Source organism: Melozone crissalis, unplaced genomic scaffold (assembly GCF_028551555.1).
Source record: "Melozone crissalis strain CALT ecotype California unplaced genomic scaffold, PUWL_Pcris_2 ptg000111l_1, whole genome shotgun sequence".
NCBI classification, from domain to species: Eukaryota; Metazoa; Chordata; class Aves; order Passeriformes; family Passerellidae; genus Melozone; species Melozone crissalis.
Genome location: NW_026535888.1, coordinates 10,725,798 through 10,753,152, shown reverse-complemented (window position 1 = coordinate 10,753,152; position 27,355 = coordinate 10,725,798). Strand labels below are relative to the sequence as shown.

Genomic DNA, 27,355 nt, shown 5'->3' with positions numbered 1-27,355 from the left:
ATGGATGGAGGAGCCAAAGGAAGATTTCTGCAGCATCTCCATGGATGGCGGAGTTAAAGACAGATCCCAGCAGCTCTTCCATGGATGGAGGAACCAAGGGGAGATCCCAGCAGCTTTTCCATGGATGGAAAAGCCAAGAGGAGATCCCAGCAGCATCTCCATGGATAGAGGAGTTAAAGGGAGATCCCAGCAGCATCTCCATGGATGGAGGAGCCAAGGCTGGCAGTCAACATGAAATCCAAGGAGAAGAACACACCTGGATGATCCCTGGAATGTCCCAGGAGAGGTTGGAGCAGCTGGAATAATGGAATGTATCCCTGCCCATGGATGGGGTGGCCCTGGATGGGATTTAAGGGCCCTTCCCAACCCAAACCATTCTGGAATTCCACCATCCACAATTGGCTGCCCAGTTTAACCAGAATTGTTGAGGGCACAGAACTGAGCCCAGCCCAAATTTCACTCTGAGCTCCATCCCCAGCCCACTCTGAGCCTCCTTTTCCCTCCCAGCTTTTATTCCACTGATTTCCTGCCAATTCTGACTCATTTCCCTCTCACTACAACTCAGGGACACCTCTCAGCAGCTCTTCATCTCCCTGTGTATTATTATTCACTTCACCTGTATTTTTAACTTTTCATCCAAACCTCTCCTGAAATTATCAGGAGAGCTGTACCATTAATTCTGAACATCTTATTTGAGCTTGTCTGCTCTCTTAAACAAAATATACTTAAGCACCTCTAGACCTCATTTCTGGGTCGCAGGAGACTTCTCCTCACTGTGGACTTTTACAAGGAAAATGAATCATTAGATCAGTTATTGTTCCTCCTCTCCTGCACCTTCACTCTGCCCCAGCGCCTGCAGGTGCCTCAGGAAGGGCAGGGACAGACCCCAAATCACCCACACACCTTGGGAAGAGCAGCTTGGCTCATGGAACTCCTCTGCTTGTAGAATTGTGTAAAAAAAACCCCTACAAACGAGGCAAAGGAATTTGTGGGAGCAGTCATGGATGTCCCTTGGAAAGATGTGCCCCCTCCAGGCCTCTCTTCCTTCCCTGGAATGTTTTAAGGCTAAAATTCCATTCCCCACTGGGAGTTTGGGAGTTTTTAAGACCCATCTTAACCCCAAAGGCAGATTTAAACAATCTTTTTCCTTGCAGGAGGAGCAGTGCACTCCTCATGCCCCAAAAATAATGGGAATTACAAGGCCTGAGCACCCTTTCCATGAGGAAATTCCTCCTGCTTAAGTATATTTTGTTTAAGAGACAGACAAGCTCAACTAAGATGCTCATTAATGTATTAATGGCACAATTAATGGCACAATGAGGTCAGGCCTTGAAGCTGCCCAGTTTTGGAGCTCCCATCCCTAGAAGTGTCCAGGGCAGGCCTGGATGTGGCTGTGGACAAAATCTGGTGACAAATTTGGGCTGGGTGACCTTGGAGGGCTTTTCCAACCTCAATTATCCCAGAAAGGAAATCAGGTTCTTCCTCCTCCCCTGGCAGTGCTGCAGCCACAGGGCGACCTTTGTGCTCCTGGCAATTAAAATAATCAAATTATGAATCCCACCCTGGCTGCTAATTACCCCAATTTAAAGAAGCCAAGTGACAGAAGCAAAGCAACTTCCCACACACTCCCAGCCTGAAACCAGAGCTTGGTTCCAGTCACACCACAGCGAGGTGACAAACACGATTAGATTTACTCCATTCACAGCCAGCCACCCCTAATTCAGCACAACAGAATGCAACTGAGGCTCTCTAATGCTCAGCATTGCAAATCTGCTACAGCTTTATTAGAATTTCCTCTGAAGCTTGGATATCAGAGCTGCAGAGATTGTTTTCCCCGGGCAGGCAGGGGGAGATGTGCTGATAAGGAGCAGGGCTGCGTTTATCAGCAGATAAATAACAACCAGCTCTCCGCGCAGGGCAGCCTCACTCCTGGCTTTGTCACCTTAACAATGCACTTAAATTCCATTAAACCCCGAGTTTTACTGCCAAACTGAGACTGGGGAGGCAGGGAGAGTGTTGGGAAGGATGAAAGTTTGACAAGAAGGTCTCACAGATATGTATGCTTGGCAGAAAGATTTCTGAATGTAGAATTTGAAGAAGGAATAGAAATGAAAGCAAGTTTTGATATAGAAGAAAAGAATTGCTGAGCCAGTCTTACTAGATAATGAAGCATAATCGAGGGTGTGTTAGTTAGAAGAGGTTTTTATGGATAAACCCATCCCAAACAAGATGTTTTTACCAAGCAGAAAGATAGCACAAACAAACAAGTCAGCAAATGTGGCGAGTAGAAAAAAGCTCTCAGAATTTTCCACTGCAAGAAAACTGAAAAACAAATTCTAGCTTAAATTGTAATGCACTAACTTTTAGTGATTGGAGAACGGTACCATGAATATGGTAATTACAGTAGTTATGATAGGCTATAGATAAAAGTTAAGGTATAGATTGGTTCTACTGGGTTAAGATGCTCAGCAAAGAAAAGTATGGAATGCATTGTAACCAAAAGAAAAGTAAACAATGCATTGTAACCAAAAGAAAAGTATAGAATGCATTGTGACCTGAACTCAGGGTCTCCAGGCCTGCCTGCAGCTGGAGCTGACAGCTGTGGGCACAGCTCTGTCACCCACCACCCTGGACTGCTGTAACTCTTGGATATGAGAGGAACAGTGGATTTGTCTTTCCAAACCAGCTGTGGGTCTGTTGGGAGATAAAACCAGCACTGGGAGAGAAAAGAAACCATGTGAAGGATTCCGCTGATTGATGAATGGAGAAAGGTGAGAGACATTGGCAAAAAATGGCAAAAGACATTGAAAGGTGAAAGAAACAATGGGGAAGAAAACCCACTAAATTTTGTAAGAATTAAAAATTCAAAGGGAGGGTTGTACATTAGAGGAGAATCTTTGGGATCAGGTGTTCTGGGAAGTCTGAACCTCTCAAGTACCTCAGAAATGGGGAAAGAGAGAAGGGAAATGCAGCTGGGAAATTGGGATAAAAGGGGAGGCTGCGTCCTCCAAAAATTGGAGAGATCCCCGTGGAATGCCCCATGGCCTCTGCCTTGATTGGAATAAAGCTCTAGGACTCCTCTGTCTCCTTTTTGGCCATAAACCTCTGCTGTTTGTGGATGAATTCTCCTAACACATACAACAAACTGCATTTTGAAGGGACACCTGGAGTCCCACATCCCTCATTCTTACACAGGGGGGGATGTTTCAGCCCAATAAAATCTGCAGAGGGAGCCCAAGAAGCTGCAAAGGAGATTCTGGAGCTGCATCCTGGCGCTTTTCCAGCTCACCGGGCACAGAAGTTGCTGCCCCCGGGGACCAGAGCACAATCAGGTCACCTCAGCTGAGCTCCAGACACGCGGCAGGGGCTGAGCTGATCCCGGCTGCCCCCAGGATGTCACTTTAATAATGGAACAGCCTCGCTGGAAGTGACAAACCCACTGGAAGTGACCCTGCCTGGTGGCAGCTCTGTCGGATTAAGGCCTTTCCTGACCCGGAGATGGGTTTGAAAAAACTTTTATTCCGTTTTCAGTCTCATTTAAAAAGTAAGACAATGCAAGTGTTACAATTCACATTATCCAATCAAAACCCAACTATTTCCTAGTCACAATATATACCATAAATATTTCTATATATATAGTATATAATATATATTATATATAGCATAAATATATATATTATAGTATATATATTATATATTATATCACATATACAGTATTATATATAATATATATATTATAGTATATATTTATAGTATATATTATATGACTAAAATATATACTATAAATATCTCTCTCTATATATAATAGATAAAATATATTATATATAATAGATAATAGTTAACAGATAATATTAATAGATAATATTAATATTTATAGTATATATTATTTTACTGTAATATATACTAGAAATATTTCTTAACTACCAACTTTTACCACACCATGCTCCAAATACCTTAAAACCAATCATCGAAAATTACCCTTCATAAATCCTAATAAAATAAATCTTTTGTAATTCCATTTCTCCAACATATCTAGTCTTTTTTACAAGACCATCCTTTAAGAATTGTTTCTAATTCAATTTGTCTCTCAACAACATCTATCCTGTTCCACAACATTTCTAAACTCAACGTTTACACACACAAATACACACTGTGTCAACCTTCTGTCAGCTTTTAAGAATTTTTTACAAATCCATTCTCCACATTAGCTCCACCAGGTGTGGGTTCAGCCCTGTCCTGTTCCCTCCTGTCCCTCTGCTCCCATCAGGCATAAATGTGTTGTTGTTTTTTGGTTTTTTGGGTTTTTCTTGTTATTTTTTCTTTTTTTGCCCCCCGGGTCCTGCATTTACCCAGAGACTGGAGGATTCAAGGTGAGCATTTCAGGAGCTCCTCACGATTTCCTGATGCCACCAAGATTGTCTCTGACCCCTCTCAACTCCAGGGAGCACCAGGCATGAAGGCCTCTCCCATCCCAGCTCCTTCCTCTTCTGCCTCAATCCTGCCCTCACAAAAATCCAGTTTTCCCCAAAATCCCAGCATGGTTTGGCTGGAAGGAGCTCAAGGATTATCCACCATGGCAAGGGGCACCTTCCACCAGAGCAGGGTGTTCAAAGCTCCTTCCCTCCCCTCAGAAGGGCAGCTTGGTGCTGATTTACACTAAAAAAATAAAAGACAGCAACAGAAGAGATTATCTGGGATCACTGAGAGGAATTTTTATGAGGGAGCAAAGCCTGGGTAATGATGATGTTGAAGGAGCAGCCTTTTGCTCCAAATGGTCCCCCTGGTAATTCCTGCAGTGTCTCCACAAGTTTAATACACAGGATTATTGCAGGGAAGTCTCTCAGAAGGAAGCAGATCCTTAACTTGCTTTGACATTGTCATTTTACACTGCATTATTCCACAGGAGACCTGCAAAGCAATAAATCCTTCCTCTGCCAGGATGTGGGAGCCCTGTGAGAGGTGCCAGCAACAAATTGTTCAGCTAAATTCTCATTTCTGCCCCGAATTCCACCTTGTCCTCAATGACTCCTCAAGAAAATAAAAAATAAAAAAAAAGGAGTCACCTGTTTAAAGCCCACAGGAAGCTCTGAGATTTCATTCCCTGATAAATTCATGCTGCAGCTTTAATTTAACAGCAGCAGGGACAAGAAAGGTGCTTTTCAGTAACTTCCACTCCATGAAACTATCAGAGAAATAAAACTTTGTTTTTTCCCCTTTTACTCCTTTCCAAACTCATCCTTTCCAACCCAGCTTTGGCTCTTCCTGCCAAGAAAGAAATTGTGAAAAGGTGTTTGCAACATCCTATTTATTTAGGGAGCTACTGAATAACTCCAGCAGGAGAGCATAAAACAGCCCTGGCCTCATCATTTTGGGTGAATTCTTCAGAAAAAATCCATTTTCAATGTGTTTGCTATTGAGAGAATTGCTGGAATTCACCACCAGTGAATAAACTGTTGTTTCTGAGAATCAAGTGGCGCCTTCTCAGGAGCAAAGTGAGTCCATCCAAACATTCCAGCAGCAAATCCTTTGGAGATTCCCTGGCTGAGAGCTCTCAGGAAAGGGGGAAAAATTCATTTTAAATTCCACCTGCCCCTGTGCTCCCACCTTCAGCCAGCCAGGAATTCCCAGGTGGGTTTATAAAAGATCCCAGGGGCATTTATCAAGATCCCAAGGGGGTTTATCAAAGTTGTCAGGTGGGTTTATCAACTTCCTAGGTGGATTTATCAAGTTCCCAGTGCTGTTTGTTTCCTCCTTAGACAAAAGATGCCTGATGCACTCTGGCCATTACAAAATGCTCATTAAAATCTCCACACTGTGCACAATTCTTATTTCACACCCCAGACAGGGCACAGTCTGCCAAATCCCAAAAAAACCTTCCACCTGCCACTGGTAAAACATGGGAAGGAGGCAGAGAATCAGCCAAGGTCACACAGATGGATTGGAGCAAACTCTGGAGTCCAGAAAAACCCATAAATCGGAGGGGTTTCTAGAAAACCCCATAAATCTGAGGGGTGATTTCACCTCCAGAAAGCTCCACAAATCCCGGGGAAGCACCTGAAAGTCTGTGTTCCACCCAAAGCTGGGAGGAGGAGGTGGAATTTGTTAATTCAGGCAGTTTCACGCTGTCTGCTGGGTATCAATGCCTTTAGCTGGTGGAGTTGAACACAGGAGGAGCAGAGATTTCACTGGCACCAATCCCAGGGCAGCCTCTGCCAGGAACAGCTGCTCTCTCTGTCTGGGAGGACCAGAGCCATTCTTCTTCCCAAAGGCTTCCAGAAGCAGCAAGAAAGAACTCAGAGCTGAGTGCCAGGAGCTGGGGACAAACCCAGCATGGCCAGGGACACCAGGAAAGGTCCGTGAGGAGCATCTTGGGCTGGGATGGTCACAGGGAGAATGGGGCAAGTCCAGCATGGCCAGGGACACCAGGAGAGGGCTTTGGGGAGGAGCATCCTGGGCTGGGATGGTCACAGGAGGAATGGGACAAATCCAGCACATCCAGGAACACCAGAAAGGTCCCTGGGGAGGAGCATCCTGAGGTGGGATGGTCACAGAGAGAGTGGGACAAACCCAGCATGGCCAGGGACAGCAGGAACATCAGGAGAGGGTTTTGGGGAGGAGCATCCTGGGGCTGGGGTCTCCCACAGAATGGGACAAGTCCAGCATGGTCAGGAACACCAGGAGAGAGTTTTGGCGAGGAGCATCTTGGGGTGGGATGGTCACAGGGGGAATGGGATAAATCCATCATGGCCAGGGACACCAGAGACAACAGGAGAAGGCTTTGGGGAGCATCCTGGGGTTGATGGATTCTAATGGGACAAATCCATCATGGCCAGGAACACCAGGAAAGGGCCTTGGAGAGGAGCATTCTGAGGTGGGATGGTCACACGGGGGATGGGACAAATCCAGCATGGCCAGGGACAGCAGAAAGGACCTTGGGGAGGAGCATCCTGGGGCTGATGGATCGTAAGGAGAATGGGACAAACCCAGCATGGTCAGGAACACCAGGAAAGGTCGCTTGGGAGGAGCATCCTGGGATGGGAAGGGATGGGAAGGGATGGGATGCGATGGGATGCGATGGTCACAGGGGGAATGGAACAAATCCAGCATGGTCAGGAACACCAGAAACACCAGGAGAGGGGTTTGGGGAGCATCCTGGGGCTGATGGATCCTAAGGAGAATGGGACAAATCCAGCACAGCCAGAGACACCAGAAAGGTCTCTGGGGAGGAGCATCCTGGGCTGGGATGGTCACAGGGAGAATGTCGCTCTGTCTGTGCCTCTCTGCTGGACACACAGACACAGGCCACCAACAGAACCTTCTGGTAAGTGCCTGAGCACATCCAGTCACTGGTGACAGGCAGGACAACCTGGGGCAAGGCAAGGACTGAAATCTCCACCAGCTGCTGCCACACTCCCATTCCTTATCCCTTCCTTATTCCCACTCCTCATCTGCTGCTTCTTCCAGTGGACTCCTGAGCCACAGCACAGGCTGCCCCATCCCTGGGGGTGTCCCAGGCCAGCCTGGAAAGGATTTGGAGCAACCTGGGATAGTGGAAGATGTCCTTGCCCATGGCAGGGGGTTGAATAAGAAGAATTTTAAGCTCCCTCCCAACCCAAAAACCCAAACCATTGCAGGATTCTCTGATTCCGTGAAGGGCTGAGTTTTGCAGGATCTGTGTCAAGGCTGCCTTATGTGTGAATTAATTACATCATCCTTAATGAGAATTGAACATTATTAACTCTGAACAGCCCTGAGTGTCCCAGAGCTCTTCAGGGGAATCCCAGTGGGAAACCAGTGCTCCCAGGGATGTGGGGGGAAAAGGGCTGGATGGAATGCCTGACAGGGTGCTGGGGTGCTGCTGTGGCTCCAGAAGAGCAGCAGGATCTCCTCCAGGGCAGGAAAATGTGGGATCAGCTGAGCATTCCAAACTCCTGCAGTGCCTGCAGCACCTTCTCCTGGCTGGGAGCTGCCTGTGCCACCTTAGGGACACGAGCCAGCAGCTGCTGGCCACCAGCTCCTCTGAGCACTGAACACCCCTCACAGCTCATGGAAATGCTCCTTTTCAGCCAACAGGACAGATTTCCCTGGATCACAGCAAAATCAGCTCCCACAGAGACCCCACAACATCCAACAGCAATGGGGGGAGCACAGGAAGGATTTAATTTATTCCAGCAGGGTTTAATTTGTCCAGGAATCACCCCCAGACATCACCCAGGAGCTCTCCCAGTGCCTGCATTCCCCAGAACACAGCCCAGCCTTTCCAGGCAGTGATTTCCCCACATCCCAAACCCCTCACTGTCCATTTCCAGCACTCCCCCATGGCACTCATTTCCCCAGGCACCAAATCAGACAAAACCAGCCAGGATTTGCAGGTTTGGTTTCATTCCAAGGGTAATTTCGGTGCTTTTTCCAAAATCTGCATCTCCAAGGATTTTATCTGCACTCCTCAAAGCAGCTGATGATCACAGAAAATGTTCATTTTACAGGAGATGCTGCTCTGCCCTTGGAATTCCTTGGTACAAATCCACCCTGATCCAAACCTGGTCTTTCTCCTCCAGTCAGTTTTTCTTTAGTTCAAACAAAAATGGTTATTTTATGGAGCCCTGGACAACTGGAGGTGAAAGTACTGCAGAGAGGGCAGCTATAAAAAAATGTTGTTAATATTTGAAGGACAATCAACACCAAAAAATGGGAAAAAAATCCCCAATTGTTCCAGTTGTCCATCAAACTGTGAGCAGCATCCTGTACCTGTGGGTACAGATCACCCTTCATTATGACAACTCCATCAAAGAGCACTCGAGTCATTTCATATTTGCTGTGTCACAGTTACATTATCAACAAGTACGAGCAGAAATGGATTTTTACAGCCAGGAGATTAAATTACACACCCTCCCCTGGCTGCCTCTCTCATGAAAATGCCCGTTACAAACAGCAGGTGAGTTAGAACACAAATCACACAAATCAAGGCGGTGTTTAGTTTATTCTGTTGACAACTATTATCCAAATATCAACCCCAAACCTCAGCAGAGGGAGGTCACCTCCCTATCAGGGAAAAGCAGGCAGAAATTCCCCCTGAACACAGCTGCTCTTAGGAAATATTCCCAGGATCAGCCCTTCTGAACCTTTGTTATCTCACCTGCCCACATCTTATCTGGGGACTCAGCACTCCCACATTTCCATGCAGGGTTTCAAGTCACTCCTCCCAAATCAGCTCCTTATCAGTCCCCTGCCCTCACTCACAGGTGGCTCTGCTGTCCTTTGCGTCCCTCCCTGCTCTGGGGGTGCCACCAGAGCCATCTCCACCTGAGGAGAGCTCAGGATAAAGCAGAGGGACGATGGTGACAAGGCCCAGGTGATGGAGGTCACTTCAGCTCATCAGGAGTTCTGCATGCCCAGCCCAGAGAGGGAACAGGGACAGCCAGGAGCCATCTGTGAGCTGGCCTTGGTGACACCATCAGAGAATGTGGCAAAATGATTTCCTTGTGAATGAAACACAGAGAGAGCTCTGGGACAGCTTCACCTGGGGATCAGCCACACAAACCCATGTGGGGGATGAATCCCAGAGTGGGGCAGGGTTAAGGGACCACAGGGCCCAGCCCAAGTGCTGGGAGGTCACAGCCACCACCTGCTGATGGCACAGGGAGGGATCCTTCACTTCAGCTCATCAGGAGTTCTGCATCCCCAGCCCAGAGAGGGAACAGGGACAGCCACGAGCCATCTGTGCCCTGGCAAGGTGATGGCCTTGGTGACATCACTGGAGAAGGTGGCAAAATGATTTCCTTGTGAATGAAACACAGCGAGAGCTCTGGGACAGCTTCACCTGGGGATCAGCCACATAAATTCATTTGGGGAGATGAATCCCAGAGTGGGGCAGGGTTATGGGGCCACAGAGGCTCAGCTGGTGGCACCACCTCAGGGCCCAGCAGTGTGTGCAGAAGGCTCTGGAATGTCCCCAGGGAGGGACAATGCACAGCCAACCCTCCCTGGGCTCTGTTGCAGTGCCCTCAGTGCAGTTCTGCCTCCTGGGCAGGGGAATTGCTGGGCCCAGGCCCTGCCCGGGGCTCTGGGGCCATGGCTGGGCCTGGGGCTGAGCCTGGGCCTGCTCTGAGCTCTGCACACAGGGACGGACAGGGGGACACAGGGACAGACAGGGGGACACTGGGACGGACAGGGATGGACAGGGGGACACAGGGACAGACAGGGACAGACAGGGAGACACAGGGAAAGCCAGGGACAGACAGGGACAGACAGGAATGGACAGGAATACCCAACAGGGTCACCCAGGGACAGAGAGGGACACATGGGGACACTCAGGGACTCCCAAGGACAGACAGGGACATCCAGAGACACCCAGGGACACCCAAGGTCCCAACAGGGTCACCCAGGGACACATGGGGACACTCAGGGACACAACAGGACACCCAGGCCTGAGGGCCCCTCTCAGCATCTCCTCAGCCCCAGCTCCCTCAGCCTTTCCTGCTCCAGGCCCTCCTTCAGCTCCACAGCTCTCCAGGAGCTCCTGGTCCTGCTGTCCCAAGGATCCCAGAGCTGGACAAGCTCTCCAGATGTGCCTCTAGGGCTGACAATTTATATTTTTAATTCTCACTGAAGACAACAACCTAGAGCCCAGCTGATCCCACTCGCCCCACATGAAGCCACTCCTGCCTTCACTCCTTCCTCAGAGGACAAAATGCCCAGAAATGCTCTTGGCTTCCTTCTCCCAGAGGCCCTGGGGTAGACAATAACAATAAAAATACGCCTGCAGAGCTTTCAGCCTCAAAGCCTGATTTTCCAGGCGCTTTCCTGCAGCTCCTCTGTAATGGCATTTTTTATGGCCAGGCCGAAGGAACCTAATCTTGCAATTATTCCATTTAATGCCATGTAATGGCTGGGCAGCTTCCTGGGAGATGGGAAAGGAGAAGTGTGGTATAATTGCATTAAAGTGGGAAACAGGAGTAACTACTCACAGTAAAAAGGATGAGGAATAAAAGGCAACATGGTGTGAATTGTAGAGAAAGGAACGGGTTTATGACATGCAGCTGAAGGTCTGGCAGCTTTTGAGAGGCACCATTCCCCTCCTGTCCCTTTCACTCCCCACCAGGACAATAAAGGAGGAAAAGGAGAGAGCTGGGAGCATAAAGTCCACAGGGTTTGCAAAAGGGATAAATTGGGTTTGAGGACAGAGTGAGCAGGTCAAGGGCAAGGCACCTCCAGGGAGATTCTCCTGGTGCACTACAGCATTCCCAGGAGAAGCTGGCAGCACAAGGCCCTAAAGATGGGGGAACATCTGCTGAGCAGCCCCAAATTTTAGGACAGAGACCTCCCTGATCCCTGATTTCACAGCATGAAAAAGGAGACTGGGGAAATAAAAAAAAAAAAAGGGAATAAAGGTTATTGTTTGAAAAAGCATCAGGGTGACCCTCAGCAGTGCAGGAGGGATGGATGGCAGCATGGGATGAATTCCTGAGGGGAAGGATTCCTCACTCTCAAAGCCAAAGGCCAAGTGTCCGAAGCTCTGGAATTCAGGCGCAATGAGGATTCAAGGAATTCTCAAGGAATGGATTGAAAGGATTTGACCTTAAAAGAAGAAAACAACAAAAGGGGGAAAGACATGTCCCGTATGTTCCACATCTTCCAACCCATTCCATGGGTCTACTCCCCTTTGCTTTACACAAGGAAAAATGATAAAAAAACCACAAAACACACCCTAAAACACACCACAAAACACAAAACCAGCTGAGGCACCAAGACTGGGCTGAAGGCAACCACCTGAGCTACACAGGGACTCAGAGCTTCTGAGCTCAGCTCTACACACCTGAGAGCACCTGTACCTGTAATAAATGCAAAAATCCACCCAAATGTCACCAGATTATAAAACACAGTATTTTCTATTCACCTTGGGACTTTTAAGGCTCCATCCCCATGCTGAGACCTTTTCCCGCCACCCCAAATCAGAGGAAAGAGTCCAAGACACGAAGCTTTTAAAAGCTGGATTCACCCAGTGTAATTACAAGAACCAACAAAGAAAATGCTGAACCTTTTCCTTTCTCCTGCAGGAATGGGAATCTTCCAGACATTTCAGCTTCTCCCTCCATCAGACTCCACACAGATCCTCCACACCTTCACACGTCTGATCCTTTCAGCTCAGCTCTCAAATGTCAACATTCATTTACCTCCTAATTAACATCATTACGAGCTGTGACATTTTTCTCATCTTCCTGCTTAGCTTTTTTGGGGGGTTGTTTCTTTTTTTTTTTTTTTTTTTTTTGGTGTGTCCTGATGGTTTCTGTCAAGAGGCTGTTTTCACTCCCAGCTTTTTTAAAAGTAACAGTAAAAACTTGTTATTTCCAATGAGGAGCTGCTGTGTATTCCAAGGATTGCTCCTGACAAGGAGGGGCTGGGAGCGCTGCTGGGAGCGCTCTGGCAACAGCTTTACCTCAACTTTAATTGCAATTCATGGAGAGTCTTCTGCTCCTGTTAATTTTCCTGGCTTGCCTTTGACGTTATTCCTCCTGGCGTGGAATTTTCACCCACCTCAGCAAACTGGAGCCAATTCCATCCCTTCATCAACACTCATTACCTAATAGGGCAGGCAGAGCAGTGGCCAAGTGGTTTCTGGGCATTTTGGTTGCATTTTGTCGTTGGTTTTTTTGTGGGTTTTTTTTTTCCATTTTGCCTCTTTGGGTACAATATTATCTGCTAAATACAAGCTTTGCAAATTCTGCTTTTTACTGCAAATCCAAACAGGTCCACAGGCAAGGTTTAGTTTCTGCCAGGACTGGTGGCAAAATCTCTCTGTCCTGATCAGGTCTGGGCAATCTCAGGACACATCTGGATGAGATCAGGGCACTGAGAAGGTCCCAGCACAGCCACAGACCCTGTTCAGCTTCAGGCAGGAAAATGGTCACAAATCCCCCTGAATCACCAATTCCAGGATGTCTTTATGTGTATTCCCATGATTAAACAAATACCTGGAGCAGCCACAGGAAAAGCTCTGCAGTGTCTGGACGTGTCCAAAGCCTGGTTTTCCTGGGCTCTGCTCCCCACAAATGATTTGTCCTTAACAATCATTGTTCCACATGAAAATCCTCCAATAAAAGAGGAAACTGGAGCAATAAAGGTGCTTCATTCTGCTCTCTCTGGTGCAGAGACCCCATAAAAGTGGTGGAGGGTTAAACCCAACCCCATGTTGGAGAAAGGATCGATGGATGTATCCCACCCCAGCAGTGCCCTGTGTTTATTCCAACACTTCCAGCCCAGATTTCCCTGGACCTAAATGACCTATTTTGACGGAGTATGTAGGTAATCCAGGGACATGAGCAAACATTGTGCTGAATTCAGATAAATGGCCTCGATTCAAAGTGAATTTTATAAATGACCCAGCCCAAGTGGGACAGCTCTGCCTTTATGTGCATTTTAACACAATGCACCCCTTAAGGCAATTGGGCTGAACAGCATCAATTCCACATTTAAATATAATTCCTGGGGAGGATCTGGAAAGAACACAGGAAAAAAAAAAAAGGCTAAATAAACCAAATCAAGGAAAGAGCAAAAGAGTTTTATTTGTAGCTCCTGAACTGTGGGAATTGGGGAGGCTGGAAAGTCTCTTAGGCTGAATTATTGAGATAATAAAGCACCTGCTGAAGGGACCTGTGACTGCTGGAATGAAATTATTTCACTGCCCCAGAATAATCACCAGGGCAGGTTCTCTTTGGAGAGCAAAGGAAACAAGGGAAGGAAGAGATAAATGGAATGCAAATCACCCTCTCCACTCAAAGGGAAAGCAGGGACATGAAAGAAACGAGGCTGGTGGGACAAACTGAGTTTATTTACCAGGCTGAGGCCACTGGAAAACAACTGGAGTAAACACAGCAGGGGGAGTGGGAAGCCAGTTCTGTCCCGGCTGGATTTTGCCCCTCTCTGCCAGGATTAACCAGCCCAGCAATTACACAAGTCCTAATTGTGCTGGAATTACACAATTCCAGAGTTATCCATGTGTAACTCAGGGATGACTCCCAACTTCCAAGGCTTCTCCTCCCCCATCTTCACCTTTCAGAGAGACAAGTTCCACAGAACAGGGGCTGTTTCATAATTTAGTACTTATGCAATCGGCTACATATGAATATTTAACACTACTGGGAACTTCAATAAATCACCTTGTACTCAGAATGAGTGGTCAAAATTTCAATTTGTTTTATTCATAGTCCTGTCCTCAGTCACAAGAATTCTGACAGGGACAGCCAAGCTCACCTCTGCCTGGGAACGACTGATTTCACCTTTTGGAAACAACCAAACAAACCACTGGGAATTTCTTTTCTTCCCAGACAAACCTGCAGAACGTTATTGCATTCCCATCTGCTAAAGCGTAATTAATGAAGGCTTTTAAACCCGCAGAACCTTTCAAATTAATGAAAAGTCCACCCAAATAAATTAGCCATGGAGTCCAAGGGCTGTGGATTTAAATAACAGTGGTTCTCCTGACAGGAACCAAGGAACAGCTGTCACAGACAATTATTTTTAGGGCTGCTACTAAACCATTTTCCCATTATCAGCTGCCACCTCGCAGCGGCGAACGGCGGCTCCACATTTTATCATGACAAAAAATCCGAGGGCTCCGCTTCCCTCCTTGGGTGTTACAAGTTTGTAAAACACCAGGTGAGAAATGGAGCCAAAATCCTGGTGCTGGAGCAGGGGGGCCCTGGGTGAAGGGATGTGATGTCACCACCGTGGCCATGACATCACCACCATCACTGTGACATCATCACGGCTATGACATCACCACATCCCTCCAGCCAGCAGGGAAACAAGAGGAGGATGTGGCTCCTTCTGGTGGGCTAGGGAGACCACGTGTCATCATGGCACAGATGTCACCATGGTATATCCTGAAATTTGTCCATGGAATGTTCCTGACTTAACCAAACTGCTCCATCACATGGCTGTGACACCACCATGATTGTGACATCACCACATCCCTCCAGCCCAAAGGGTTACAGGGATCAGGCCTGGCTCCCTCTGGTTTGCTCAGGGGACCACGTCACCACAGCACATCCCAGCATTCCACCCACAGAACACGCCCAGCTTATCCAAGATCTGCTCTGCCACCATGGTGATGACATCAACACATCCCTCAAGCCCACAGAGTGACAGGGACCAGGCCTGGCCCATCATGCTCAGCTTTGGGACTCTCATCTCCCAAAGGCCCAGTCACCATGGCACATTCCAAAATTCCATCCATGGAATGTCCACAACTCATCCAAGATCTGCTCTGCCACCATGACGATGACACCATACAGCTACAGGGACCACCAGGCCTGGCCTGTCCTGCTCGGCTTTGGGAACTTCATTTTCCCACTGCACAGTGATGTCACTCAGAACTCCATCCATAGAACATTCCCATCTCATCCAAGATCTGGTCTGCCACCATGACGATGACATCAGCACGTCCTTTGAGCCCTCAGAGTTACAGAGACCAGGCCCGGCCTGTCCTGCTCAGCTTTGGGCCCTTCGTGTCCCCAGTTCCATCACCACCACCCACTCCAACATTCCACCCACAGAAGCTTTCCCACACCAACCCAAACCCATTCCACCACGCCAACTATGACATCAGCACTCCCTCCAGCCAATAGCATTGCAAGGAGCCAGCCTGGCCCATCCTGATTGGCTGCTGGCTGTTGATGTCACAGCGCTGCGGTGACGCTGTGGCCTGTTGTGGGCCTGCTGTGGGCCTGCTGTGTCTCAGTGCGCTCCGGCAGCAGTGCTGAGGGGCAGCACAGCCTGGCTCTCCTCACACCGTCCCCGCAGAGGAGCTCCAGGCAGCAGCAGCAGCAGGAGGAGCGGCCCAGCCCGGCCGGCCCCGCGCGGCCATGGCCCGGCCGGTGCGCTCGGGCCGGCGGCCCAGCACCACCATGCTGTTCCGTATCACCATCCAAAGGCCCGGCCGCATGCTCCGGAGGAGATCCTTGAGGGCGCGCTCCAGGTTCCGGGCCAGGAGGGGCCAACGCTTTGCCAAGAGCGTCCACTTCAGGTCCTCCGGGCGCGCGCTGCCGCCCTTCTTCCTCTTCATGGAGAGGCACCGCCGGCGGATGCAGAGGCTCTACCCCAACATGACCGTGGTGCAGACGGCCAAGAGGCTGGGCAGGATGTGGCGCAGGCTGCCCGAAGAAGACAAGGAGATGTACAAGGAGGCGGCCGAGCGCCTCAAGGGCAGGAGGATCCGCAGGAGGATCCGCCATAGGCCCAGGAGCCGGAGCAGGCCGAGGATGTCTAGCCGGAGGAGGGCCATGAAGAACCTCATGATCTCTTTCACCACCAAGGCGGCCAACCTGCGGAATTTCCTCCTGTCCTACCTGTGACTGCAGTTCCTGCATGTGACTGCGGTTCCTACATGCGATGGCAGTTCCTACCTGAGATGGCTCTTTGTACCTGAGATTGCAGTTCCTTGGAAAGTCCCAATAAAGTTCCAAGTTATTAATGCAGCAAACCCTGGCCCACTGTAGTGTCTCTGGGCAGGAACTTGAGTTTAGTGGAGCTGGTGCTGTTGTAGGTAGCAGGGAGGCTGGGGATGGCTGTTCCTGCACACCCACAAGGAGAACAGTGATGACTTCTCCAAACCAGGAGTTAAAAATAAGCTCCTTCTGCAAAGGAGGGATTTTAGTCCTCCAACAGCAGGTCCTGGAGCTGGGAGGAGGCACAGTGAATGCAGATGAGGAAGCAGGAGAGTGCAGAGAACACAGAAACTTGGCTTTTCCAGGAAAAAGCCTTGGGAAGGTGCAAAAACTCAGAGCCAAAACCCACACAGCTCCCTGACCCTGCTGGAGCCTCAGAGATTTCTCCTCTTCGCCACAGCCTTTGTCCAGGTTCTTTAGGGATGATCACAGCCCATTCCCACTCAAGGTCACATCCCAGAGCTCCAGGTCAATGCCACATTTTCCCCAAGATCCAAAAGTCTCCAGCAAACTCCCAAGGAGTTCCTGTCTCTTACTCCACCCAACTCCTGAGGAGTTCCTGTCCCTCATTCCACCCAACTCCTGAGCTGTTCCTGTCCCTTATTCCACACAACTCCTCAGGTGTTCCTGTCCCTTATTCCACACACAGGGTTTTGTCAGTTCTTTGCACACCTGTTCCAACAGGGCACAAAGCCCATGGCCAGCAGCTCTCCCTGCTGGGAAACCTAAAACCCTGAGATATGGCCCTAGGATACAGATACAAAATCTGGAGATATTAAGGGAAAAGTGCAAGGCTGCCATGAGCTGGTAGCAGAGTGTTGAAGTGAGCAGGGACAAGAAATTTCACTTTAATGGTTCTCCTGCCTGCACAGCCACTGAGAGCCTGACAGGATCCATCAATTAAAATCTATTCCCAGCTGCAGCAGCCGTGGCTCCAGCAGAAGGAGCAGCTATTTTTGGCACGTTACAAATATGAAGTGGTCAGAAAGGCCCCAGATATCACCCAGCCAATTACGCTTTCCACGGAATCTTTGCGTTCCCCCATCCCTCAGCCTGCGAGCTCCATAAACAAGTGGCACTCAGGCAAAATCAGGCCCAGGGAAGTTGGAACATGGGTTCCACTCAATTGAACCCATTACACAGGACTGGTCCTGAGGAATGGCTCCAAATTCCTGCAGCTCTGCCTGAAAATATCCATTTTTTTACAAGGACACCCCAACAAACTCCAAGTCTGGCCGTTCCCACCAGTTTCTTCAGCTGAAATGACACCTGAGACGCTGAGGGACAACTCTGCCAGCTCTGAACACACAATAAAATTCCAGTTATCTGCAGCAGGAAATCTTCTAGTGACAGGAAAACAGGAAGGGATGGGAAACAGTGCGCTGAAATTGGTCGTTATCCACCTGGATGTGTTTCCCACTAATGGTGTGGAGACCAGAGATGGAAATAACTGTGAGAGCAAAGCATGAACAAGGAGAAATAACAATTTGGGAGATGCCTTCCAGCAGCAGAGAGGAAACAATGATCTTGGAAGAGCTGCAGGCAGCTGATGGAGGAGGGGGGTAGGTGATAAATATGGATATTATGGGGGGAATGTATCTCGGGGGCCTGGGGTGGGTTCCTTCCTCTGCTTTCACACTGTACTTAAAACCTGCAATAAACCAACTGCAGAAAATGGTTTCTCTCAGTATTGGCACAATTTTGGCTCGTTGGGAGCCTCGGCGCCTTTTTCATGTGCTCAGAACTAACGTTAATGGCATTGTTACAGACCCAGGAATGTCATTTTTATCATAATGCTGCCTGCGTTGTCACTGCTCTGGGAAAAAGGATTTAAAAACGCCTTGGAAACTGCCTGGACAACCTTCCTTTCAGGCCAGCTACATGGAACCACCTGAGAGCTGTCCAGGATGGGATTTGCTGTCCCCATCCTTGGGATTTGCTGTGGGGGCTTCAAAGGGGACGAGTTTCAGAGCAGAAGGGAAAAGCCAGGAGTGACAGATCTTTATCCAAAGCCCTCTGAAATCCACTTCCCTGTGCCTGACCAGGGGCACAAACACACATCTGCCACCACAGGTGCCAGACACACATCTGGGACTTCAAAATTTGGGTAAACAACCCAGAATTTTCTGTACTCTCCCGCACCCAAACGAAAAAATCCAATTATTGAGCACAAAACCACCAAGACGTGGCTGCTGCACTCGTGGTCCCATTGAGAACACGAGAGCTGTGCCTCTGCAGAGATCTCCTCTTATTCTGAGGGAACAATGGCACTTCAGCCCCCCTCCCTCAGCCAGCTCCACTCTCCTCATCCCAGCAATTTTCCTTTTTGTGAGCACGAATGCTCTTGTGTGGCAGCAACAGCACTGGAGGACTCGTGAACAGCAGAATTATTTAATAAATTTCTCTGCACTGGCGCTCCCACACATGGTCTTGTCTGTGCTCATGGATACACCAGGAGTATCCCACAGCTTGGCACCAAATCAAACACCCCAAACCGAGCCCTGCAATTCTTTCTGGAGGCTGCAGTGAGGATCTGAGCCTTTGAAGGAGCAGCTTTGGGGCTGAGTTTGTGTCAGTGTCCCCAGAGGGTGATAAGAGTCACCCCAGTGATTCCCAACAGCAATGTTAAGAAAATTCATCCACAAACAGCAGAGGTTTGTGTCCAAAAAGGAGACAGAGGAGCCCTGGAACTTTATTCCAATCAAGGCAGAGGCCATGGGACATTCCCCTGGGATCTCTCCAATTTTTAAAGGATGCAGCCTCCTTTTTATCCCAATTTCCCAGCTGCATTTCCCTTTTCTCTTTCCCCGTTTCTGAGGTACTTGAGAGGTTCAGACTTCCCAGAACACCTGATCCCAAAGATTCCCCTTTAATGCACAACCCTCCCTTTTAATTGTTAATTCTCATGGAATTTAGGGGGTTTTCTTCTCCATTGTTTCTTTTATCTTTCAATATCTAATTTCATTCCTCAGCAAACTTAAAGTTTATTTATAAAAGCAAGTATCTTTTTCCATTTAGCAATCAGTGTAATCCTTCCCATTGCTTCTTTTATCTTTTATCTACCAGCAGACCCCCAGCTTGTTTGGAAAGACAAATCCACCATTCCTCTCAGGGATTGGAGGGGGACCCTCTTCTCTCTCCTCTCCCAAAAAAAAAAAAAAGGTTTTTGGGACCAATCCACAGCAGCCAAACCTGCAGAAGCCATCCCTAAACCCCCACTTAGGAACAGATTAATTCTGGATGACTGCGAGGCTTTGCAGGCTCCTTGTCACGCGTTAACTGAGATGTTACAACTTCAACACCCTTTGAAAAATCAGAGCCTGGAAGAGTTCTCTGCTCATTAACTGCCTGCCAAAGGATCCTCCTGCTCTCAAGAATCAATAACCTGCTTCTGTTCACAGCTTGATTTTAATGGGACCAAAAAGCCACGAGAGCTCAGAGCCACCAGGACCGCGGCGAGGGGAACAACAGCTCGGCTCTTTGAAGCCCATCTTGCAGGCAGGAGAGCACAGATTGAACATCCCCGAGCTCATCCCCATCTGCACAGTGTGCTGCAGAGGCAGCACACCCTGCCCCCCTTGTTAGCTTTGATTTACATCACAGATCACCACAAGAACGAGTTCCTTCCACACCCAGCACGGCCCAGCCCACGCCAGGGATGCTCCCAACGTGATTTTCCACCTCTCCCACTCCCAGGAGCAGCACAGATGATGCCCCCAACGTGATTTTCCACCTCTCCCGCTCCTAGGGGCAGCACAGATGATGCTCCCTGCCCTGCAGCCCTGGGGGACAGGGAATCCCCAGCCCCAGTTTGAGATGAGATCATGGAGCAGGTTTTCCATAATGTGCCGCCCCCACCAAACTCCAAACCCATCTGTTTCTTTTAGTTTCCCCCCCCAAAAAATCAGCAGCTGAGTTCTCAGAAATGCAATTGGAGCAGCAGCTTGACAGTCCCAGTTTTGGCTTTCCCAGAATTCATCATTTACACTGATAAAACACGGGTTGGCTCGTGAATTTCCTCATTCCACTTAAAGCCACAACATTCCAGTTCCATCAGGCAGGGGTGGGAACTGCAGCTCTCATCAAACACCCCAGAATGTGTCAAACACCCCAGAATGTGTCAAATGCCACAGAATCTGTAAAACACCCCAGATTAAGAATATCCACATTATGGCTGGGGTTGGAATTAAATTATCTTTAAACCCCTTCCAACCCAAACCATTCTAGTGTCAAAAAATATTCATTTATTTTCTACATAAAAAATAAATCTGTCATCAGATAACCCTGAAGGAGACTCCAACCACCAGGTAGAATGGGATTAATGATGTTTAAGAAATTGCTTGATTTGACAAAAGTTCATTTTCTATCCCTTTCCCGTCAGCTGCACAGTCCCAGTTGGGTGTGACTGAGATGGGGATGGCAAAGCTGGCATCTTGAAAATGGTGACAAATTGATTTGGACAATCCATGTTATTGGCTACACCAGGATGTGATTCCTCTCCTGGGTACTATGGAATCATGGAATATTCTGGAAGGAACACACAGAGACCATCAAAATCCAGCTCCTGGCCCTGCACACACACCCCAGTGAAAGGAATGAGAGATTTGTCTTTATAAATAAACTGTGGGTCTGCTGATAAATATAGATACAGAGAGATGAAAGAAACAATGGGAAGAACCATTAATTCCATGGGAATTCCACTGATTGACACAAGGAAAAGAAAAAAGGGGGGGTACACTTAGAAGGGGGTATGGATTAGGTGATTTGGGAAGTTTGTGCCTCTCAAATACCTCAGCCAGTGAGGAAAGAGAGAAGGGAAATGCAGCTGGGAAATTGGGATAAAAAGGAGGCTGCGTCCTCCAAAAATTGGAGAGATCCCAGGGGAATGCCCCATGGCCTCTGCCTTGATTGGAATAAAGTAAAAGGAATCCTCTGTCTCCATTTTAGACATGAACCTCTGGTGTTTGTGATGAATTTTCCTGACACCAACACCCCCAGCCTGTGCCTGGCAGTGTGAGAAGAGAAGAACACTCTCCCCACTCAGTCCCTACAAGGTTTTTATGACCAGGGTCACCAAAGATGTCGCAGACATCTTTTCATGAAAATCCTTTCCTTGGGATTTTTTTCCTCCTGAGAAGCTGAGAGGCCTCAGGAACAAAATGTAAACAATGATTATCTGCTGCTGTGGAATGCAACAGGTGGATTTTTGATTGGCCCATGTTGGATGTTTATAATTAATGGCCAATCACAGCAGCTGGCTCGGACAGAGAGTCTGGACAGCTGCCTTTGTTATTCATTCTTTTCTATTCTTAGCTTAGCCAGCATTCTGAGATAAAACCTTTTCCTCTATTCCTTTAGTGTAGTTTTAATGTAATATATATCTTAAAATAATAAATCAAGCCTTCTGAAATGTGGCGTCAGATCTATGAATCTTCCCTCATCCTAAGACCCCTGTGAACACCATCACACAAACCTGGCAGGCTGACCCCAATCCCTGCCTCAACCCCAGCCACACCAAACTCACCCCTCTGCCCTCCAGAGCAGCTCCACCAAAGCCCTGGCAGGGCTGAGCATCACAACCTGAGCTGAGCAGGCTCTGGGGCTGCTCCATGAAGAGCTCCCAACACCCCAGGGCACAGATCCCGGCTGCCAAGGCAGCAGAACAAGAACCGCACAAGGGCAAAATGTCCTTTGTAAGGAGCCTCTGTGGGTGACCTTAACACAACGTGAATTCTTTCCAACTGCAGGAACTCTTGAGTGCTGCCAGTTCTGCTTTATTATTTCCTGCTTTTTAAAGCTGCTTTCTGTCTGCCCTTTGCTGCTCTGAGCTTCTCTTGCTCTCCCAGCTCCTCAGAGATCAATCTGCACCTTCTCCACTCAGCTGATGTGAGTTGTGTCGCTGCTCACTTGCCTATCATTCCTTATTTCCAAGGGTTTGATCAGATAAAAAATCCTGAAACGTTCTCCAGTTGGAAATGAAGCAGAATTCTGGGAAAGGAGCAGATACTGAATCTCCTTTCTGCTGGGGGGAAAATGAAAATCCACTTTCACAATGTGGGGCCAGTGATGTTCTGTTCATTAATGGTGTGGGAGATGGGGCAGAGCACAAATCTCTGGGAGCAGCTGAGGGACCCCAAGGGCAAATTCCCACCCTGAAATAAGGGAAAAAAGGGACAATCCTGAGCAGTTCAGAGGAAATTCCACATTCTGCTCCAGAGGAGGGGACATTCCATGGAACTGGCAGAGCCCTGAGCTCCTGAACCAGCCAGGACACACCACCAGTGCCACCAGCAGCAACCTGGGCTACAGCCAGCCTGAAATTCTGTGGAATTCCAATGTTCTAGGAGGATCTGAGCATCTTTTTTTGGAAGATCTGAGCATCTTTTTTTGGAGGATCTGAGCATTTTTTTGCAGAATCTCCTTGCTCAACTCAAGGCAGGACATCTGACAAGAACCTACAGGACAAGAGCAGCCCCAAGCAGTGACAATTTTATTTGTGCTGCTGCCTTTAAATCAAACCTGGTGCAGGTTCAGAGCTGCCATCAGTGTCACCAGCAGCATCCTGGGCTGCAGCCAACCTGGAATTCTGTGGAATTCCAATGTTCTAGGAGGATCTGAGCACCTTTTTTTGGAGGATCTGAGCATCTTTTTTTGTATCTTCCCTGCTCAACTCAAGCCAGGACACCAGACAAGAACCTGCAAAATGAGAGCAGCCCTGTGCAGTCACAATTTTATTTGTGCTGCTGCCTTTAAATCAAACCTGGTGCAGCCTCAGAGCAGCCAAATCCATTTCCTAATTCTGGAAATTCCCAGAATTATCCACAGTTCAGATGAACTCTCTCCCCTTTCAATCAATAAAGTGCCATTAAGAGCCTGTTCTGAGCTGGATGTTGCTGATGTTTGAGGAGTGCAGCCCTGGTAGAGCCTGCTCCAGATTTTTTCCATGGTTTGGATTAAATTTGGGTTCAATTTGGATTGAAATTTGGGTTCAATTTGGATTGAAATTTGGGTTTTGTTGGGAAGAGTCTTCAAAACACCAACTCTGCAAATTCTGACCCCTCCTCACCTGCAAATCCAGGGGAATTTTAAAGCTCTACCAGGACAGGTTCTGGTCTGGGATTCCACACACACTGAAATATTTCCCACTGCTTTTCCTGCTCTCTATAAACTGTTTTGGCAGAAAATATTCAAGTGGAGTAAGAAACATGAAAATTCCCAATTCCAAAATGTTTCAAGCTGGTTTATGTCCCAGTCAAGGAAACCTCCAAGTTTCAGGGAACAACCAGCCAAGGCTTTTCCATGCCCAGAGCAGCTTGTTCAGAGCAACATTTTTAGAAAGAAAACCTAAAAAAATCCAATTTGGAATCTCCTAAACTTCCCACCAGGAAACACCTTGGAGTCAGTGGAGCCTTGCTTGTCTTTCCCAGAGATTTGCTGCAGCTTTTCTGAGATTTAGGAAGATGGATTCTTGGCAGTTGGGCAGAAAAAAAAGAAAATAAGTTACTTTCCTGGCAACTTGCTAAAATCAGAAGTTGCATAAAGGAAAGGGAAAAATGCCAAAAGCAGAAGCAAGGCCTGGCATCCACAGCAAATGCAGAATCCGTGAGTTTGTCCCTTTGGACTCAATTAGTCCAAATTTACAAAGAATGACACCCATAAAGATGTTAAACATTAACAAAACTTCTGCTAACTCACTTCAAAATGAATTTTAATTGCAAGCTGTTTGATACATTGCAAAATTTAATGAGGGTTTTATTCTGCCCACAAAAATTCCGATATATTAATTTCAGGCTAAAAAATCTATAGTTCCTTAAAAGCCTTGAGAGGAAAAAATAATCAATGACAGAATGTTCTAAATGCCAGTCACTGAGATTGTTCTGCTTTTGACTTTCTGGGGGGGCAGATATCGAGCACAGCCCCTCCTGCTTCAGCATTTCTGCTTTTAAATGGGTTTTTGAGGCAATGTGGCAACACAGTTCAGGGAATTGTTAAGGCTGGAAAGGACTTTTAAGATGATCAAGTGCAGCCATCAGACTCAGGAGCTTTTTCCTCTCTTCAATTGAGGATGAGGGTGAAATCAGAGGGTGAAAAATCAGAGTTCAGAAGAGCAGCAGATTTTTCCTGAGCTTGTGCACATCAAACAAACGTGAGAGAGGGGGGACCAGGGGGGTTCCCTGGATCAGGAGCCCCTTCCCCAGCCCAGCTCTCAGCCAGGGTGCCAGGGCACATTGCCAAGTGCCAGGGCTGGAATGGGCATCCAGGCACTGCTGAGCTGTGGGGAAATGTAAACCCAGGGAGGTGTCACTGGGACTGTTCCAGTTTGCACTGGGGCAGCAGAACTGGCAGCAACAACAGCAGGGGCGGGCACTCACCGGGGCACAGGGCACAGAATCCACCTGGGCACAGAATCTACCTAGGCACAGAACACACATGGGCACAGAACACACATGGGTACAGGGCACAGCTCCCACCTGGGCATAGAACCCACCTGGGCACAGAATCTACCTGGGCAGAGAACACACATGGGCACAGAACACACATGGGCACAGAACACACATGGGTACAGGGCACAGCTCCCACCTGGGCATAGAACCCACCTGGGCACAGAATCTACCTGGGCACAGAACACACCTGGATACAGGATCCACCTGGGCACAGGACACACCTGGATACATGATCTACCTGCCCCAGCATCAATCTGGGAACAGGATCCACCTGGCATAGCACCTACCTGCCCCAGCACCCACCTGGGCACAGCACCTGGGCAGAGAACACAGAATCAACCTGGGCACAGAACACACTTGGGTACAGGATCCACCTGGCATAGCACCCACCTGGATACAGCCCCCACCTAGATACAGGATCCACCTGGGCATAGAAAACTCCTGGCACAGCACCCACCTGGGCAGAGCACACAGAATCTACCTGGGCAGAGAACATACCTAGATACAGGATTCACCTGGGCACAGAACACACTTGGGTACAGGATTCACCTGGCATAGCACCCACCTGCCCAGGACTCACCTGGGCACAGCACCCACCTAGATACAGGATCCACCTGGGCACAGAAAATTCCTGGCACAGCACCCACCGGGGCACAGGACACAGCCTCTACCTGGGCACAGAACACACCTGGGTACAGAATCCACCTGGCACAGAAAACTTCTGGAACAGCACCCACCTGCCCAGAGCACCCACCTGGGCACAGGACACACCTGGATACATGTTCTACCTGCCCCAGCACCCACCAGGGCACAGCACCCACCAGGACACAGCATCTACCTGATCACAGCTCCCATCTAGATATAGGATCCACCTGGGCACAGCATCTACCTGGGTAGACCCCCCCACCAAAATACATGATCGACCTGGCACAGAAAACTCCTGGCGCAGCATCTACCTGGGCACAGCATCCACCTAAGAGCAGCACCCACCTGGGCACAGTTCCCATCTAGATACAGGATCCACCTGGCACAGAAAACTCCTGGCACCGCACCCATCTGGGCACAGCACCTCCTGCCCAGCAGTAGCAGGAGGGAATCCAGAGGAGCAGCAGAGACCCCTGAGCATCCCCAGTGCCCTCCTGTCCCTTCCTGAGGCAGGATCCAGAGCTCCAGGGCTGGGAGCAGCTCCTGTCCCTGTCCCCATCCCTGTCCCTGTCCTTGTCCCCATCCCTGTCCCCAGCCATGTCCCCATCCCTGTCCCTTTCCCTGTCTCCATCCCTGTCCCAAACCAGCTCTGCCATCCCCAGCCTCCCCCTCACCCATCACACAGCAGCTCTGAAACCTCTTTCAAGATTTCCCTTTGCTTTCCCCTTTGCCTTTGAGTCACTTCCAGGCTCCAGAAATTCCAGTGCGGCTTTGAACAAATATCCTTTGGATTTCAAACTCACACAGAGCTCCTGTGACTGGGCAAAAAAAAAAAAAAAACCCAAATCCTCTCTGAGCACTCCCCTTCCCACAGGGCTGCTTGGAGCACGGGGCACTGCTCCAGGATCAATGGGGGTAATTTATTCTCTGACATTACAGGGAACAACCTGATTTCCAAATTCCTTCCAGCCTGAAGCACTTCTGTTATTTTTTTCCCCCCTTTTAAGAACAGCTGACTTATCAAAACCAGGTTTTTCCAAGAGAAAAAGCACAAGCTAAGCCACATTACAATAATTGAAGCTATTAATTACCTTTATGCTTTTCTTTTTTTTTTAAGGGAGATCTTTAATGCAGGTAATTCTGGCTAAAAGAGCTAATTTGAGCTGCTCCGTCATTTAAAGGATGATTATAAAATTAATTTAGAAAGAGTGGGAGAAAGACAAAGGGATAAAGGAGAGCAGGAAGAGCTGGGTATTCCCCTTGTGCTCCAACTGGGAATTATCAAAGGAATGGGATTGTTTTAAAAGAACAGAGAGGGCTGATGGAGTTTTTGGGGTTTTTTATTGGATTTGCCAGAGAAACTGTGGATGTTCCAGCCCTGGAAGTGTCCCAGGCCAGGCTGGATGGGGTCTGGAGCAGCCTGGGACAGTGGTAGCTGTCCCTGCCATGGCACAGGGTGGAATAGGATGGAATTTAAGGGATTTAAGGTTCCTTCCAACCCAAACCCTTCCAGGATTCTGTGGGAATTCCAGCCAGTAAAGCAATCCTTGGACATGAGCTGCCAACAGCATTCTGTTCATTCCTAATCCTCCAATATTTACTGGGCATCTTCCCTGATCCCCACTCCAAACCCAGGCACCAGAAACGTCCCTGGGAGGCAAAAATCAACCCCTGCTCACTGTGACACAGCCAAATTGTCACAGCCAAGCCCTGCAGGAGCTGAAGAGATCCCAACCTGCCAGGCCAGAACAGAACAGAACTGTGCCAAGCTCTGAAAACACACCAGGAGTAACAGATGTAACAGTCCAGCTCTGAAAACAC

The 27,355-nt window shown here is 48.5% G+C and overlaps 1 protein-coding gene across 1 annotated transcript in view; it reads right to left on the bottom strand.

Moving 5' to 3' along the window:
* CSMD2 (CUB and Sushi multiple domains 2) overlaps positions 1 to 27,355 on the bottom strand; it is a 247,823-nt gene that overhangs the window by 142,759 nt on the left and 77,709 nt on the right. The gene's annotated exons all lie outside the window — the stretch shown is intronic.